This window comes from Canis aureus, chromosome 3, assembly GCF_053574225.1.
Source record: "Canis aureus isolate CA01 chromosome 3, VMU_Caureus_v.1.0, whole genome shotgun sequence".
Classification (NCBI taxonomy): Eukaryota; Metazoa; Chordata; class Mammalia; order Carnivora; family Canidae; genus Canis; species Canis aureus.
The window spans coordinates 2,549,536-2,565,035 of record NC_135613.1 but is presented as its reverse complement, the minus strand read 5'-3'; the positions used below and the strand labels follow the sequence as shown (position 1 = coordinate 2,565,035).

Here is a 15,500-nt window from a genome sequence, read left to right as displayed (position 1 = left end):
CCGATATCAGACGTCAAAATGAGACTTCAAAGTGTCTTTTGCTTAACGACACGGTGGTTATTAATGGCGACCCCCACCCTCCAGGAAAAGGGGACATGGTGGTTTTCAGATCTCTTCATTAGGATTTCGCAACATCAAATCTGAGGTAAGTGTGCTGCATTCCTGGAAAATATTACATATTAAGTCGTATCACACGTATGGTTTGGTCTTCTCCATATTTCAGATTCTTAAAGTACTTAAATCTTTATTGTAAAATACCCCAGGCAGGAATTACATTGTGATATATTTACATTGGTGGAATCCACACTTTCAACCTCACCTATAGGAGAAAGCCCGCAAATTCATCAATTAATCTAAATTTAAAAGCAAGCCAAGAAACCTCAAAGTTCTCACAATCCTATCATGGTGAGCACCTGTTTTTGTTTTTGTTTTTTTTCTGTGTGTGTGTGTGTTTTAGTTTATTTCAATTTTTCACTATGTACTGAAGAATGAGAAGAAGAGAAGTTTGCATTCTATTATTTTTTTTAAGTTTGCATTTTAATACAGCGGATAATAGGTTCCATTCTACCATTTTCTGCTCCAATGAGAGAAGGCGAAGCCTCCCTGTTCCCCCGCCTCCAGCCAGCTCATCCTTCGCTCTCCAAGAGCCAGTCGCCTGGTGTACTGTCTCCTTCAGTCACAATTATAACAACGAGCTCTACCTGTAGTAGCGGAGAATCACTGGGTTCCTCTCCGTGTCAGTCACCTGCAGTACAGTCCCCGTCTGCCTGTCACCGGGCTGGTCGCAATTGCAGGCTGGAGACCTCGTGGCCCACCCCAGCCTGAGCCGCAGCCCCCCTCCCCTCGGCACCCTCTCTGCTTATACCCCTGCCCTGCCAGGTCATTCCTCACCCTTCCTCCCCGCAAAGCTCCACAGCGCAGGCGATCTCAGTCTCCATTCTCAAAAGCCTGGGGAGCGCAGTCCTCTTCCTGCTGGAGGGCTGTGACCCTGGAGAGGATGTTGAAGAGAAGACACTTCCTTAAGGAGTTAGGCTCTCTCCGTGGTGACATGACACTGCATCCTATTAAGTGTGGGTGGAATTGTTAAAGAGGCAAATGCCTTGTCTTTCAGCATCCCTGATTATTTTAGAAATATCCTTATAGGGCTTTTTAACATTATCCTAATCCTCTTTCACACTGCTTAATCACCCAGACCTCTCCTAAGAATTAGGAGAAAATTATTAGGAAATTCCTACTGCAGTGCTTTGAGCAGAGATTAGCACCGGCAGAGAGGGCTACCTTGAGTTCCAGGTGCCAACCTTCAGGGAGGACGGGGCGGTGACTGCTCCCGAGAGGGCCTGTGGCTAGGGTGAGGCCGGGCGAGCTCAGCCAAGCCCCTGGGCTCTGGCTCTGTTCACTTTGTCAAAATAACTGCTGCTGTTGTTTTAGGGAAATGCGGTTTGGCGATGCCCCCTGTGTCCACCGTAGACCTGGCTTTCCCGGGAGGCGAGTTTGCTCCTGGAGCCCATGCCCAGCCTGAATTCAGGGGCACAAAACTTTGTGAGTTCTCATACATGTAAGAAAGTGCCCCGCGAAAGGTGTGGAGCGTTGGTTCACAGGGACAAGGAAGGCCCTAACGTCAAGCAGGCCCCCAACACCACCTGCTTCCTTGCCACTGGGGCTGCGGCGCTGTCTGCAGGCGGAGCCCTGCAACTCCTGGCACCCCGGCGGCCCCCGCTGCTCCCCATCGCCCCGCGGGGCGCAGGGGCGGGGCGGGGGTGTCTCTGGCCCTCTTCACCCCCCCCCCCGTGAGATGACCCACTAAGGTCTTTTTTTTTTTTCCCCATACGGGGTTAGAATGTGAGACCTGTTAGACCCACAGTTCTTTTAAGCGTCTCACAACGGGATGTGGGGTGCGGCACCGCCAGAGTCAAGTCTCCCAGAACCTCGGGAGCCCACGGGCCGCGCCCTCCTCCGTCCCGCGGGGTCAGGGTTTGGGTCGGCGGCGGGGCACGGGCCGCACCCACCTCGCCCGCTCCTCCGCACCCCGCCCCTCCCCTGCTGGGCCCGGCCCGCCCCCCCCACCCTGCGCTCTGTCCGCTCCGCCGGGAGGAAAAGTGGGGATGCAGGGGCCGCCCTGTGCCCGGGACCTCCTCTAGCGGGATCCGCGGCTGCCACATGCCAGATGCCCGCCCGCCCGGGCAACCCCGGCCTCCTGCTCCCCCCCCCGCCCCCCTGCCCCGCGGGGGCTGCAGCCCCAGGGCCCACCACCCGGCCCCGCGGGGGACCCGGACGACTCGGCTGTCGGGCACCCCCCCTCCGGCCTCCGGGACCCCGCAGCCCCCCGGGATCCCGCAGCCCCCCTGGCCTCCCGGAGCGCACCGCCCCCCGCGCCCCCCGCTCCCCGCTCCCCGCTCCGACGGGCGCAGCTCTGCGGGCGGGAGGCGCTCGCAAGCCCAGGGGAGACCCCCCCCCTGCGTCCGCCCACCCGGAGCCTCCGCGGGTCCTGGACTCGCCGTCCGCCTGCTCCCCCACCCCCTCCCCTCTGCTCCCCCCCTCCTCCACCCCCGTCCCCCCTGCTCCCTGTCCCCCTGCTTCCCCCGCTACCCCCAACTCTGCTCCCCCCGCGTTCCCCCCGCTCCCCCTCCCCCCCTCCCTCCTGCTCTCCTGTACCCCGTCTTCTCCTCCCCCCTGCTCCCCTCTTCCCCCCTCTCCCCCTTGCTCCCCCCGCCCCCTGCCCTCCGCTCCCCCCTGCTCCCCCCTACCCCCCTGTCCCCCCGCTCCCCCTCTCCCCCTTACCCCCGTCCCCCCTGCTCCCCCGCGGTCCTTCCTACCTCCCTGACCCCCGCTCCCCCTCTCCCCCCTGCTACCCCTCGCCTCCCTGCTCCCCTTGCCCCCCCGCCCTCCGTTCCCCCCTCCTCCCCGCTCCTCCTTACGCCCCTGCCCCCCTGCTCCCCCCTCTCCCCTCTTGCCCCCTGCCCCCCTGCTCCCCCCCATTCCCCCCGCTCCTCCCCGCCCCCTGCCCGCGCCCCCCTGCTCCCTCCTGCTCCCCCCTGCCCTCCTGCTCCCCTCCGTCCCCCCGCCCCCCTGCGCCCCCTGCCCCCCACCTCCCTGCCCCCTCCGTCGCCCCCCTGCTCCCCTCTCCCCCCCGCTCTCCTTCGTCCCCCCGCCCTCCCGCTCCCCCCTGCTTCCCCCTGCCCCCCGCCCCCCTGCTCCCCTCTCCCCCCTTCCCCTCCCCGCGGCGGCGCGCACCCAGCGGCAGGGCAGCGCCGGGGGCGGAAAGTTGGGCGGCCGCGGGGAGCGGGGAGCGGGGCGGGCGGCGGCGGCCGGGGGCGGGGGCGGGGGCGGGGGCGGGAGCGGGGAGCCGCGGCCCTGCCTCCGCGCGCCGCCCAATGAGATCCGTCGGGGGAGGCTCCGGCTCACTTTTCCACATCACTTCACAGTTGCGTCTGGCAGGCGGGCGGGCTCGCACAGGGAGCGCTCGGCCGCGGTCGCCGGAGCCGGAGCCGGAGCCGGAGCCGGAGCCGGAGGGAGCCGCAGGGAGCCGGAGGGAGGGAGCCGCCGGGAGGCCGCCCGCAGCCCAGCCCGCAGCCCAGCCCGCACCGCAGCCCAGTCCAGCCCGCGCGGCATGAGCCGGGCCCGCAGGCGCCTCGGGGCCCGCCGCCCCCCGCAGCCCGCCCCGCGCCCCTGCCGCCGCCGCTGAGCCCGGAGGCCCCCGCGCCCGCCGACCCCGCAGCAGTAAGTGGCCCCGCCGCGCCCCGCCCCTCCCGGCCCCGGCCCCGGCCCCCGCCCCCGCCCCCGGCCCCCGCCCCGGCCCCCGCCCCCGCCCCCGCCCGACGCGCACCGCCCAGGGCCCGGGCTCCCGCTGCAGCCGCGCCCGCCGCACCCCTGCGCGCCCCCCTCTCGCCGCGGGGCTGCGGGTCCGCGGGGGCCGGGGAGGGCCGGGCCGGGGCGGGGCGGGGGGAGCCCGGCGGGACGGGGCGGGGGCCGGCACCCTCACCCGCACCCGCCCCGCACCCGCCCCGCACCCGCACCCGGACCCGCTCGCCCGCCGCGCCGCCCGCTGACAACTTGCCGGCTCCGCAGCCGCCCCAAGGGCCCGGTGGCCCGGACCCCCCCCCCGTGCCCGCCTGCACCTGCACCTGCACCTGCACCTGCACCCGCCGGGCCCGGGTCGGGACCCCCCCGCCCCGCTGCCCACCTGCGCGCCCACCTGCGCCTGCACCTGCACCCGCCGGGCCCGAGCCGGGACCCCCCGCCCCCCCCAGGCCCCGCGCCCCGCGCCCGCCGAGGTCGCAGCCGGGGACCCCCGCGTGGCGGCGCCGGGCCCTCGGGGTGCGCTCCCCGCCGCCGTGCACCGCCCCCGCCGGGCTCTGGCTCGGGCTCGGGCTCGGGCTCCGGCTCCGGCTCCGGCTCCGGCCGCGCGTAACAGGTCGGGGCTCCGCAGGCCGCCGCCGAGCCGAGACGCGCCGGGACCCCCCGCCCGCAGGGACCGCGGCCGCCCCCCCCCCCGGGAAGCCTCGGAGCGCGGGGTCGGCGGCCCTGCCCGGGGCGCGGAGAGGCTGCGGGGGGCCCCGTGCGAGCGGCCGGACCGCGTTGAGCGAGCGTCGCGCCGCCGGGGCTGCTGGAGACGCGGGGTCGGACCGCTCAGTGCGCGGGGCGGGGGGCAGGGGCGCGGGGGGCAGGGGCGCGGGGGGCGGGGGGCTGCAACTTCACGCCGCTCCTCGCCCGGGGCCGCCTCGGTAGGAGCCGGAGCCCACGTCCCTGGCGGAGCTGCGGGTCCCGTCCTGGCCGCGCGGTGAGCAGGACCCCGCGGGGGGCGGGGGGCGGGGGGCGGGGGCGCGACCGGGGAGACTGGGGCGCCTGGAGCCGGGCTGCGGGGGCCGGGTGCGGGGACCGGGGAGCCGGGGTGCGGGGACTGGGCGGACTGGGGGGACTGGGCTGGGCTGCGGGGACGCGGTGCGGGGTCGGGGTGCGGGACCGGGATGCCTGGAGCCGGGCTGCGGGGACGGGCTGCGGGGACCGGGGACCGGGTGCAGGGCTGGGGGCACCGGGTGCGGGGACCGGGGACCGGGCTGCGGGGAGCCGGGCTGGGGGGACCTGGAGGGCGGGGGCGGGGGGTGCGGGGACCGGGCTGGGGGCCTCGGCCTCTGCGGTCAGCCGCCCCCGCCCCGCCGCGCCCGCGCCCCGGCCCCGCGGTGGGAGCTCTCCAACTGGGAAAGTCTCCGTGGGCAGAGCTTTACGTAAGATGCCGGAGCCGGCTGCCCGGCCTCCCGCCGCCCGCGCCCGCTGCGAGCGCCCCAGGTCCCGGCCCTGCTGCGCCCAGGCTCGCGGGGACCCTGCGGGGCGCGGGGCGCGGGGCTCGGGGGCGCCCACCGGGCCGTGGCCGCCGGGGACGATGCTCTCGGAGGGCCCGTCCCTCCCCTCCCCGCCCCTCCCCGCCCCTCCCGCTCAGGCGGCTCCCCGAGACCGCGCGGTCCAGGCACGTGCTGCAGCCCCCGAGCTCCGCGGCCGGAAGACCTGCTGGGTCCGCCCGGCCCAATGAATGATAAGATTCCGTGATTCCGCCTTAGCGGACTTGAAGCTGCCGGTCACACGGCCCTTGCACGCTGGAGCACTTGCAGGGCTCTAAGCCACCTTTGAGATACATACGTGTGTGTGTAATATGGGCATTTCCTCCCCCTGGACTCTGGGGAGGGCTTGGAGTTGGGAAGAATCTCTGAAAACCGAGAAGAGCTGCTCCAGCGACTGGGGGCATCGCTGCCTCCGGGGCTGCTCCATCCTCCCCCCCCACCCGCCCCCCATGACTACCTGCGCAGGTGATGCTCGCAGGATACCCTATACCTTAGGGACTGTGGCTAACGTTCTCCGAAGCGCGGGCTGTGATGCTGATATTGAAACTTTTAATCCCCCCCCCCAATCTGGAGCTCGGATTTCCAGTCATTATTACTCTTAAAAACCACTTCCGCTTTAAAGTCCACAGTCTCCCCAGACTCTCGGGATATCAGCCGGGTAAATCTCTTACCATTTTTTTTGCCTGCGTGTTTGGTGCCCAGGTTGCATGTTTTGAGTTCCTGGAAGTGTTCTGGATTTTGATGAACAATGTCATAGCAGCCCTCGCTAGAAGAGCGGCCCCTTTATGCCTGCTTGACACACACCAGCTCCAAAGGAAAGGAGGTCTTTAATCAGAAAGTGACTTTATCGGGGCGTTCTGTAGCACTCGGGGCCTGACAACTCCTCTAAGGCATCCCCTAGGCCAGTCCTGAACTCGCTTGAGCCAGCGGTGCTGTGCTCGGTGGAAAAAACAAACAACCCATAAAACATGCTCAGCAGGATGGAAGGGAGCACGTGAGACAGCATTTGTAAAGGCTGCCGTGTGAGCACACTCGTGGTACAACGCTTCCTTGTAAACTGTGCACAGATTTAAGGTCTGGGATTCCTGGTTTGCAGGGAGCATCGGATTTGGGAGCAAAGCAAGGGAACTCCAAAGAATGAGGGTACGGTTCTTTTCAAGACTGTACTTCAGGGCTTTGCTTTCCAGGTGCCGCTCATGGCACTGGTGAAGAGAAAGGAGCGATGACAGATAGGAGAGTTAGAATCCCTACGTCACCCATCGTTCAGAAAACCTTGTAAGGCAACTAAGGCTTTTAGGGAAAAACAAACAAACAAACAAACAAACACAAAACAAACCTTCATTCTCCTACTCCAGGTGGCACACCTCGCGGCTTTATCAACATTCCAGTCTGAGCAAACTCTACATGCAAAACCAGAAGCTTTTCAGGGGTAAAATGACATTCAATTTATATTTCCGACCACGCTTTCCTGGCCCATCAGCACAGCCTCTCATTTGACAAATCAGGGAACAGGCATAATCAGAGTAGCCTTTTAATTATGGATGGAGTCCAAAGTCTCAAGACTTTCTTCTGAAAATCCTGTGCTCAGTGATGCTGTTGGTGGTGGCTTCAGTCATTTTATATTGCTTACAAAGTTATTCAGAGAAGCAGGAAGAAGGCTTTTTTTCCCCCCCTTTGGTTGCAGCACTGTTGCTTTCATAGCCACAATGCACTGATTTTGCTTTTCAGTTTAGGAGACGGCTCCTAACTTTGGTATATTATGCAACACCTACGGAGTGTCCGGATTAAAGCACGGCTGGTCCTTGCTGCTCTGTGCCGTGTGTGGTGCACGCTCACCCTCGGAAGTGAGCACATATGCACACAGATACACAAAACTTCTAGAAAACCCTCAGAATGTGCCCAACTAACTCATTTGCTGGTTCAAGTCTAATCTTAGAGTTTTATTATGTTCCCTTTGCCATTTCGTCTGCCTTAGATTGTTTGATTTCCCCTCCTGGCTTCCTAAATCTGTATATTGACCACTTAAAAAAAAAATGTCGTGCTGGATTTTTTTTTTTTCACCACAATCCCATAATTGTATCTTTGTGGAATAGAATGATATTTTGATGGGACAAGGCTGTCATCTGAACTCGTGGGGCTCAATTAACCAAAGAGCTATTAGTCTTCTGTCATTCAGTTCCCATCGAAAGTTGTGATGAGCAGTATATTTCTGCTGAACTGTTGGTTCTTGCCTCTGGAACCTGCTTCAGATATAACCCTGAGGAGAAAATGAGTTGAACCTGGCAACTTCAAAAGGTCAGAAAAGAAATAAGTTCAAGGGATGCCATTCAGCCGCTTCTCCCATATGCTGCCTCTAGCGAAATCTCCAGTGCGACTTCGTGGCAAAACACCAGGGCCAACACTGTTTCCTTTTTCTATCATGTCCCAAGCTTTTATTTCCTGAGTTTTAAATGTCATATGCTCTTCCTTATCATAAATACCATCCATCTTCTTGCCTTTAGAAGTCTTGCTATTAAGTCCTATTAGTTTGTAGAAATACATAGATGTGGTTTTTCTATCTTTTTGGAAAGCGTCATGAAACAGTAGCACTTGTATTCGGAACCTTCATACTTTGCTACCCTTTTTGCCAAAGACCCGCCCACCGGGATGTTGCTTCGTGGAGGGCTAAGCCCAGAGTCGGTGCTCGGGATACATTTGTTCGATGCATCGACAATTAGCAAGTTAGCCCTCCCTGTCTACTACAGGATTCTCAATAAAGGCTGGGAGGGGTGGGATACGATCATATCCAAAGTCCAGTATTTGTCTACCTCAGTCTTCTCTACAGACATTGCAAAAATTCTCCTAGGTTGATCTTTAGATAGAACTCCTCTTTTTTTTTTTTTTTTAATCAATTTGTTCATGTTCCACAAAGCATTTTTTTTTCTCCCTCAAAGTCATTTGTTCAATAATATGGGAACATAAAAGCGGCATAATTCAGCTTTGAGAAGAGGAGAATCCTTCCAAGACCAGACTTATATCGAAAATGCTATTAAACTGTGTGGGCTGTAAAGCTGTGTTTTATGGGGGAAAATAAATTATGGAAGTGTCACATGTGTGACTCGGTGTCCACACCTTCCCTTGTTGGGGATGTATCAAATAACTGAGGGAAGGGCTTTGCCTTCTTTGCTCCTTCTCTCTCTCCCTCCTTTGCCTCTCTTCAGTCTATTTTATATTTGACTGGAACAGTCCACATTAACCTCACGTGAACTGAAGTCTGGGTGTCTTAGACGACAGTTCCGTGCTCCTCTATATTATCAGCAGGATCCCTGGCACTCACGTGTACACGCAGGAAAATAATATGTTTTCCATGATGAGGTCTTTCTGTGGATCTATTTATATTTTAAGCATGTTGAATATATTTGCAAAGGACTATTAAGCGGAATCTTATTCTTTCTGTGTATGTTATTAAGTGAAAATGTCATCACAGTATGTTCACGTTCTGTAACGTGCTATAAGGTTGTAACACGTTGTTTCTTCGTAGGTAGATTAATGCGTAAAATAAGATTATCGGGTTCCTGATGTGACACAAATAACACAAAATAAGCAGACGAGGGGGTGATAGAGATATCATAAGGGAATGCTTTTCTTATGCGTGCAAACTCCTCTCCAGAATTTGATATGAAAATTACAAGGATGCATCCCAATCCTTATTTCTCTATTGATGTTGCACCCTGACAAACAGAGTTTAGGTTTCTGTGCTCAGGTACCTCCATCTTCGTATTGGGGATGCTCAAAAATGCAAAAAAAAAAATGTGTACCTATTTTGGTCGAATGGGAAGACATACTTGTGTTTGTCTTCTTTTTGCATCTTACCAACATGTAGTAGGGGAAGATAGTATAGAACAGTATCCTGCAGATGGTTAGTTAGAATCCGTATGAGCATTTTAATTGGTTTTCATCACCTATGCATTCTGCGTTATATCTCAATATTATTTTTGTTACGTGATTGCTTGCTGTCTGTCTGTCCATCCGTCATCGGCGTCCGTAGTTCCTGGTGATAGTGTCAGTGGGTGGTTCTTAAGCTAGAAAGTCTTTGCAACATGAAAGGATGACAGTAGGATGCCCTCGTGAGGGTGGCTACTACGCACTATAATCCAGCTGGCAGGGTCTTGACCTATCAGGCCGGGACACTGGGCTGCATTTCAGTTTCAGTATCACAGGCTCCGTGGCCTCGGTTATGTGACACGCCTGATTTTAATCATTTCCACGTTACTTAAGAAGGGAGAGGTTCTAATTCTTAGCCATCATAGTAGTGCTGAAATTCATTAAAATAAACGGAAAACATTTGTTGAACGCTTTTGGAGGAAGGCGCTACCTGAACCCAATCTCTACTTAGATTATCTTCTCTCAGAAGCTTCCTGAATGGCGTTTAGGAATCATTTTGGCCTCATCCCTGGGTCGGTAGGGACTCCCTATTTGGGCCATTTCCTTAAGAAGGTAGATGAGTATGGAATGCAATGGGATTTTTTTTTTTTTTGAAAGTATCTAGCCAGTGAAATGTTTGTCATTGAGTGATTAAAACTGGGTTGTGGTGCTGTTGTACGATACGACGTAGCGGACCGTGTTTTCATGGTTGGGATCCACGTGGATCTTGAAGGCTTGTGCGTTGTCCCCTCAGCAGAAAACAGTGAAGGGCAATGCCACGTGTTCCATGGAAGGAGACATGGTTGGCTCTTGGGAAGGGGCTAAAAATACTGCCCTTTAGAAGCTTAATAAAACTATTTGAAGTCATTAATTGTGTGTTAGTTGTGGGTAGGGAAAGCTGTTTATGAAAGGCGTCATTCATATCCAACATGGTAACTGTCACTTAAACCACGAAACGAGAATGAGAAATTCTTTTATTGACCTGTCTAAATAGAATCCTGGGAGTTTCTCTAGTGACCTACACAGCAAGAAATTGAAATAAGATACTTAAAAAAAAAAAAAAAAAAGAAATCAAGAGTCTTTGTAAAGCACATGGAATAGTTGATAAATAGTAGCTGTTCTTGCTGCAGCGTAGAGTTTTAGGTAGCTTATGGGATTTTCCCACGACCCCTCAGGTTAGAGTATGGAGCGCAGAGCACCTGTTCTCTCGTCTACCCCCACTGAGATCCGCGTCCCCCTCTGTTGGGAGTGAGGGAACGGTGGCTCGAGCCACTCCTGACACCGGACTCCGTGCTTTCTGCCAGGGCGCCGCGGAGCCTCCCTCGGCCAAGGGTGGGGGTGATGTCTGCCGGTTGCTGTGATTTAGAGGCTCTTGGGTCCCTGGGAATCCCTGGGGTGGGCCTGGAAGCTGGCCCCGGACGCGCCGGGCAGCGAGTGACCAAGGAAAGGCAGGCTGGTAGGTGGCAGTTGTAGCTCACGAGGGCACTATGTGCTCACATAGTGAGCCTCTCCCTCGGGTGCCCCCAGGGTGGGGACATCTGCACGCCTCCCTGCGAGAAGCTCAGGGTTTTATCTAGAGGTCCCATGGGGTCAGGCACCTGGTCAGTCCGGGTGGTCTGCACAATGCCTGCCTCCTTCCAGGCTGAGGTCCTGAAGTCGCTCCCGGCAAGGGGCGGTGGGAGAATGTGGTGCCCAGGCCGGGGAGGGAACCCGAAGTCTGAGCCCTGGGGCCGGGCCTCTGACCCACTGGAGCTCCCATCCTCACCAGGACCCTTTCCAATAAAGGGCAGGCACCTTGGTGGTTTTCACTCCTTGGGTCTCTGACCATTAAGTTTTGAGCAGATTATTTAAAGACCATGAAGGATGTGGCTTTCCAAAGGAGAAGGGGGGATTTAGAGGAGGCCCGAGACTTCTGGCCTCGTGTTCATCTTTTTTGAGATGATCTCAGTCTAGTTGTGCCTTAAGGGAGCCCAATAGAATATTTATGTATCTTCGAGATCTTTAGGATTTCAAGAAAGTTCTCATAAATACTTCTGGATCTATGTTACTAGCAAAGGGGTCTTATTTTGACTTCGCCTTAGTCACAGACCTGGTCCCCCCGGGCCGAAATTTCTGTAACAAATAGAAGCGCTTCTATGGGAAGAATGAGGTTTTACCCCTTGGGAGAGGAGGAGGCATTTATGTTAGCCAAGGTCACCAAAACCTGTGGGGCTTTAAGGGGAAAGAGTAGCATGTCGGTCACAGAGCCAGATGGGCTTGGTAGGCATTCTGGGTGGCAAGTTTAGCAAATGATGCGTGCTTCTGGATGGAGGAGTAGCGGGGTTGAGGAGTCGGTGTGGCACCGCAGGGCCATGGTGTTGGGGGGGTGGGCGGCGCATGGTGCACAGGAAACCAGCCACAAATCCAGAACCCTGCCCTGCCCAGGGAATCCGATCGGGGAATCCCAAAGGCTTTGGGAGGCAGAGCTCCCTTGAGTCGCATCTGCACACCTGCAGGTGTCACCCCCCTCGGAACCCCAAACATATCCCTGCCGGTCGTATCCGAGTGCCCCAGAGCCTGGCGTGAGTCGCCGGGGGCCACGCGCGGAGCAGCGCAGGCATCTGTGTTCCTGAGACACCCCCTGACCCCCCCCCTGCCCTGTGCATTTTTCGTGTTTTGAGGCCGCCTGCTAATGGTTCTAAATTCAAGGTCAGAAACACGTCTAATGGAAACTCTCCGGGCCTGTGTGTCACTTTTGCTTCTGTGAAATAATCGTGGCCACTAAGCCCGCTGGATAATAAAAGCCTAATTTGCTGTCAACCACAGTCATCCGCTGGATTGGATCCTAAAGTGTCCGTAAGAGCCCGTTTTTATTTTGGGCTTCACCCACGGTGTGCGGCCGGCCCTTCACAGCTTCCATCCACGTTATTTCCCGAATCGACGGCGCGAGCTGACCTCGCAGAGCTGGGGCCGGCGGGGGATGGGACCCGTGTCTCAAGTGCTGGTGTGAAGGAAGGAAGAGTCCACGGCCGGGACGCTGCCCGGCGCAGGAATTGGCTCACGGGGACGAGTCCAGACTCCTCTAGTTGCGAGAACTCCAGAGAGGCTGTAAAACCCCTTCGTCTCGCTATCTGGGTGTGTCGGGGCCGCAGCATTATAATAACGTGCATCGCTTGGCCAGACGTACGTACTGCGGTTGGAAAACCTAAAAAAACATTTTTTTTTTTTTTTTTTTTTTTTACCCAAGCTTTACAACCCAGCTCAGAGTCTCCTTCCTTTCGTGGAGTCCCGCAGTCGGGGTGTGTAGTCTCTGTTCACGATGGCCCTTAATCCTGATAACGGTGACGGTTCCCATCGAGCTCTTTTCCGATCAGCACAAGGACACAGGCTCCCCATGCACGCGGTGTCCGTGGTGTGACTCTGATCGTCACACTGGAATCTCCTTTGTCCCGAGCGAGGCTCTCTGAGGGGACGTCGCCGGAGGAAGGCCCGGCTCTCAGCAGCCCCGGTCCCGCTCGTGCGACCCGCCTTCCCCGGGCACGCGAGAGGCCCACGTGGAGTGTGCAAATGGGGGGGGCATCACGGAGCATCCCGGGCATCCCGGGCACTCATTCCCGGCGGGGCGGCCGGGGGCCCCGGGTCTGAGACGCCCGTGCTCCTGTGCGCAGGGGGCGGTGGCAGCGCGTGCACCCACCAGGGCATCCCGTGAGGTCTCCGGGGAGAGGCCTGGGCTGGGGGATGAGCTGATCTGCTCACACCCAGGCTGCCGAGCCCTGGTCCCGAGGCCCGCAGCACGTCTCCCCCCACGGGGCAGAGGTCCGGAGACACAAAATCACGGCCCTGCCCCAGATTTTCTGGGTCATAATCTGCACTTTAGCGGTGTTTCCAGGTGATTAGTGTGCGCGTTAGGGCTGAGAAGCGCCCCCAGGGGCGTCGGGGGGGCTAGTGCTAGGTTTACGGGAGCCGCTGGGTAGGTTTTCAGGAACTGCCACAACTCGTTAGTGGCCACACGGAGGGCCTGGAATCGGTGCGAGTATTTACAGTATGGAAATTGGGAACCAAGCATCCTTTTTTCTTTTTTGTCTGAGACCCACTGAGATGTGTAACAGCGTGCCTCTGCCTCTAAGCTCTGCTGCTCTTCCTTTTTCCCAGAGAAGTGACCTCAGGCTTTGACAGTATCTGATCAAGTGCGAATAAAGCATCACTTAAGATAGCGTCTCTCTGTGTTTCAGTCTGTGTCTCCCTGAGATGGGAACGATGGTCGCAGAGTGACGCTCCCATCACGGTCCCCTGGGGAGCAGGTTCAAGGGCCCGGGGAGCTGCGCGTGTTCCTGCGACGTGTGTGCACGTGCTAGTGTTTCTTGGTGACTCGCCGTGTGTGGGCACGTGTGCGTGCATGACTCGGGGTGCCTGGGGGCTCGGTGGTGGGGCACCTGCCTCCGGCCCAGGGCGGGACCCCGGGGTCCCGGGATCGAGTCCCGCGTCAGGTCCCCGCAGGGAGCCTGCTGCCCCCTCTGCCTGGGGCTCGGCCTCTCTCTCTGTGTGTCCCTCAGGAATAAATAAATAAGGTCTTTAAAAACCCACCACCCAAACGCTTCCTAGGTGCCCACTGTGCATCTCCGTGTAACCAGCGGCTCTGGCTCCCCACTTTGGAATGGGCACTGAAGGAATAACCAGGACCTTGGGTAGCAGTACAGGGGATGGGAGAGGGCGCAGGGGCGGCCGGGGTGCCGGGGTGTGTGCGGGTCCTCCACGTCCGGCCGGGAGGCTGGTGTGGGTGAGGGGGTGTCCCCGGCGTTGGGGCGACTCCTGACCTCCGCAGCAGCTGCGGGACAGGAGCCCGTCCTCCCGTCCCCGGAGGTGAGGAGTGCCAGTGAGCGGGGCTTGCCTGGTCCGGCCGCCGGGCCCCTGTACTCAGGACCCCCTCCCGCCCTGGGGTTGGGGCGCTGGCACCCACCACCCATCAGGGTGCGCTCGGGTCGGGCAGGGCTCGGGGGATGGGCGGCCTCGCCGGGGATGGTTGGCCGCCGCTGCCCTGGGTGGGCCGGTGCTCGTGCTCCTCCGAGGCCTCACCTGCAGGCCCTTGCACAGCTGCCCCAGCGGCTGGGCGATGCCTCCTGGAGCCGGCCGGCCGCCACCTCTGGGGAGCCTTCCCTGGTGCTGCGGGATGAGCATCCAGGCGCGGCTTCCCTCGCCTCCCTGTCCCGCACTGACGCTGTGCACCTGCCCGGGCCCTGGGACCTGGGACCTGGGACCTGGCACTGCCCGCCTGGCACAGGCTTATGCTGCCGGGCAAGGGCTGGTGAGCGCAGGGGACCCTGGGTTCATCCCTAGATGCAGATGACGGGCTGTTCCCTGCCGGGGTGGTCATTTGTCCGCTCGTCCCAGCAAGTCCCTCGGTGGCTGGGCGCTTCGGTGTTGGGCAGGCCGCACGAGCCCTGGTGGCCCTGGGCCGTGGACACTGCACGGGGACCCCTCATGGCCTGTGACCTCTGGCTGCCCGGGGCGAAGTCACAACGTGCCATCACTTCAGCACCTGGGCCAGTGGTCGCTGCCGGCCCGAGCCTGCTGGGCTCAGCTGCAGAGCCAACCCCCATTGCATTCATCCCGTGCTGGGCACCCTCGGGGCCAGCGGAGGACACAAGCGGCGCGCGTGTCAAGCGGAAAGGAGTTTTCTTGCCCCAGAACCGCTAACAGCAGAGCAGAGGCCCCGTCGACTTGCAGAGTATGTGGCACAATTTAAAAAGAGCTGTAGGTTCCAGGCCTTCCGCGCTGCTTGAACGAGGTGACCCCTCTGAATGCTCAGGGCCGGCCAGGTGGGCCCACGTTGTGAGGCTGCTGCTGCTCTGCGGGGGGGTGGGGGGGTGGCCCCCGATGCAAAGCCGGCAAGTCGACCTCAGGCCCCCGGAGGCTGGGCTCCGCACCCACCGCCCAGGAAGGCCACGTGTGGCCCTGAGCCCCGAATAGGGCTGCTCTGTCCTACACAAGCTGTGCTTGCAGAGAACAGGCCCTTTTCCTTTTCCTTTCCTTTCCTTTCCTTTCCTTTCCTTTCCTTTCCTTTCCTTTCCTTTCCTTTCCTTTCCTTTCCTTTTCTTTTCTTTCTTTTCTTTTCTTTTTTCTTCTTTTTTCTTTTCTTTTTTCTTTTCTTTTTTTTTTATTAGATTTTATTTATTTATTCATGAGACACAGAGAGAGTCAGAGACACAGGCAGAGGGAGAAGCAGGCTCCATGCAGGGACCTCGATGTGGGACTGGATCCCGGGACCCCGGGGTCACGCCCTGAGCC

At 59.1% G+C, this 15,500-nt stretch overlaps 1 protein-coding gene and 1 long non-coding RNA gene across 8 annotated transcripts in view; one reads left to right on the top strand and one right to left on the bottom strand.

The window, feature by feature from the left end:
- Positions 1-504: 504 nt before the first annotated feature.
- LOC144306261 (uncharacterized) lies at positions 505-6,261 on the bottom strand. 5 transcript variants are annotated; one of them, XR_013373340.1, is made up of 3 exons: positions 6,005-6,261; positions 892-988; positions 505-701 (listed from the first exon to the last, which is right to left on the bottom strand). It is a non-coding gene; the product is annotated as an uncharacterized LOC144306261 (long non-coding RNA). The 5 variants fall into 5 exon arrangements; XR_013373339.1 differs by lacking the exon at positions 6,005-6,261 and adding an exon at positions 3,403-3,666; XR_013373333.1 differs by lacking the exon at positions 6,005-6,261 and adding an exon at positions 3,232-3,273.
- The window catches only part of LOC144306243 (cadherin-8), a 358,000-nt gene continuing 346,130 nt past the window's right edge, over positions 3,631-15,500 (top strand). Inside the window, exon 1 of one of the 3 annotated variants that reach the window (XM_077885706.1) lies at positions 3,631-3,717. The gene's annotated coding sequence lies outside the window, so the exon portion shown is untranslated. The remainder of the gene's footprint in view (positions 3,718-15,500) is intronic. The other 2 variants (XM_077885704.1, XM_077885708.1) reach the window with 2 other exon arrangements.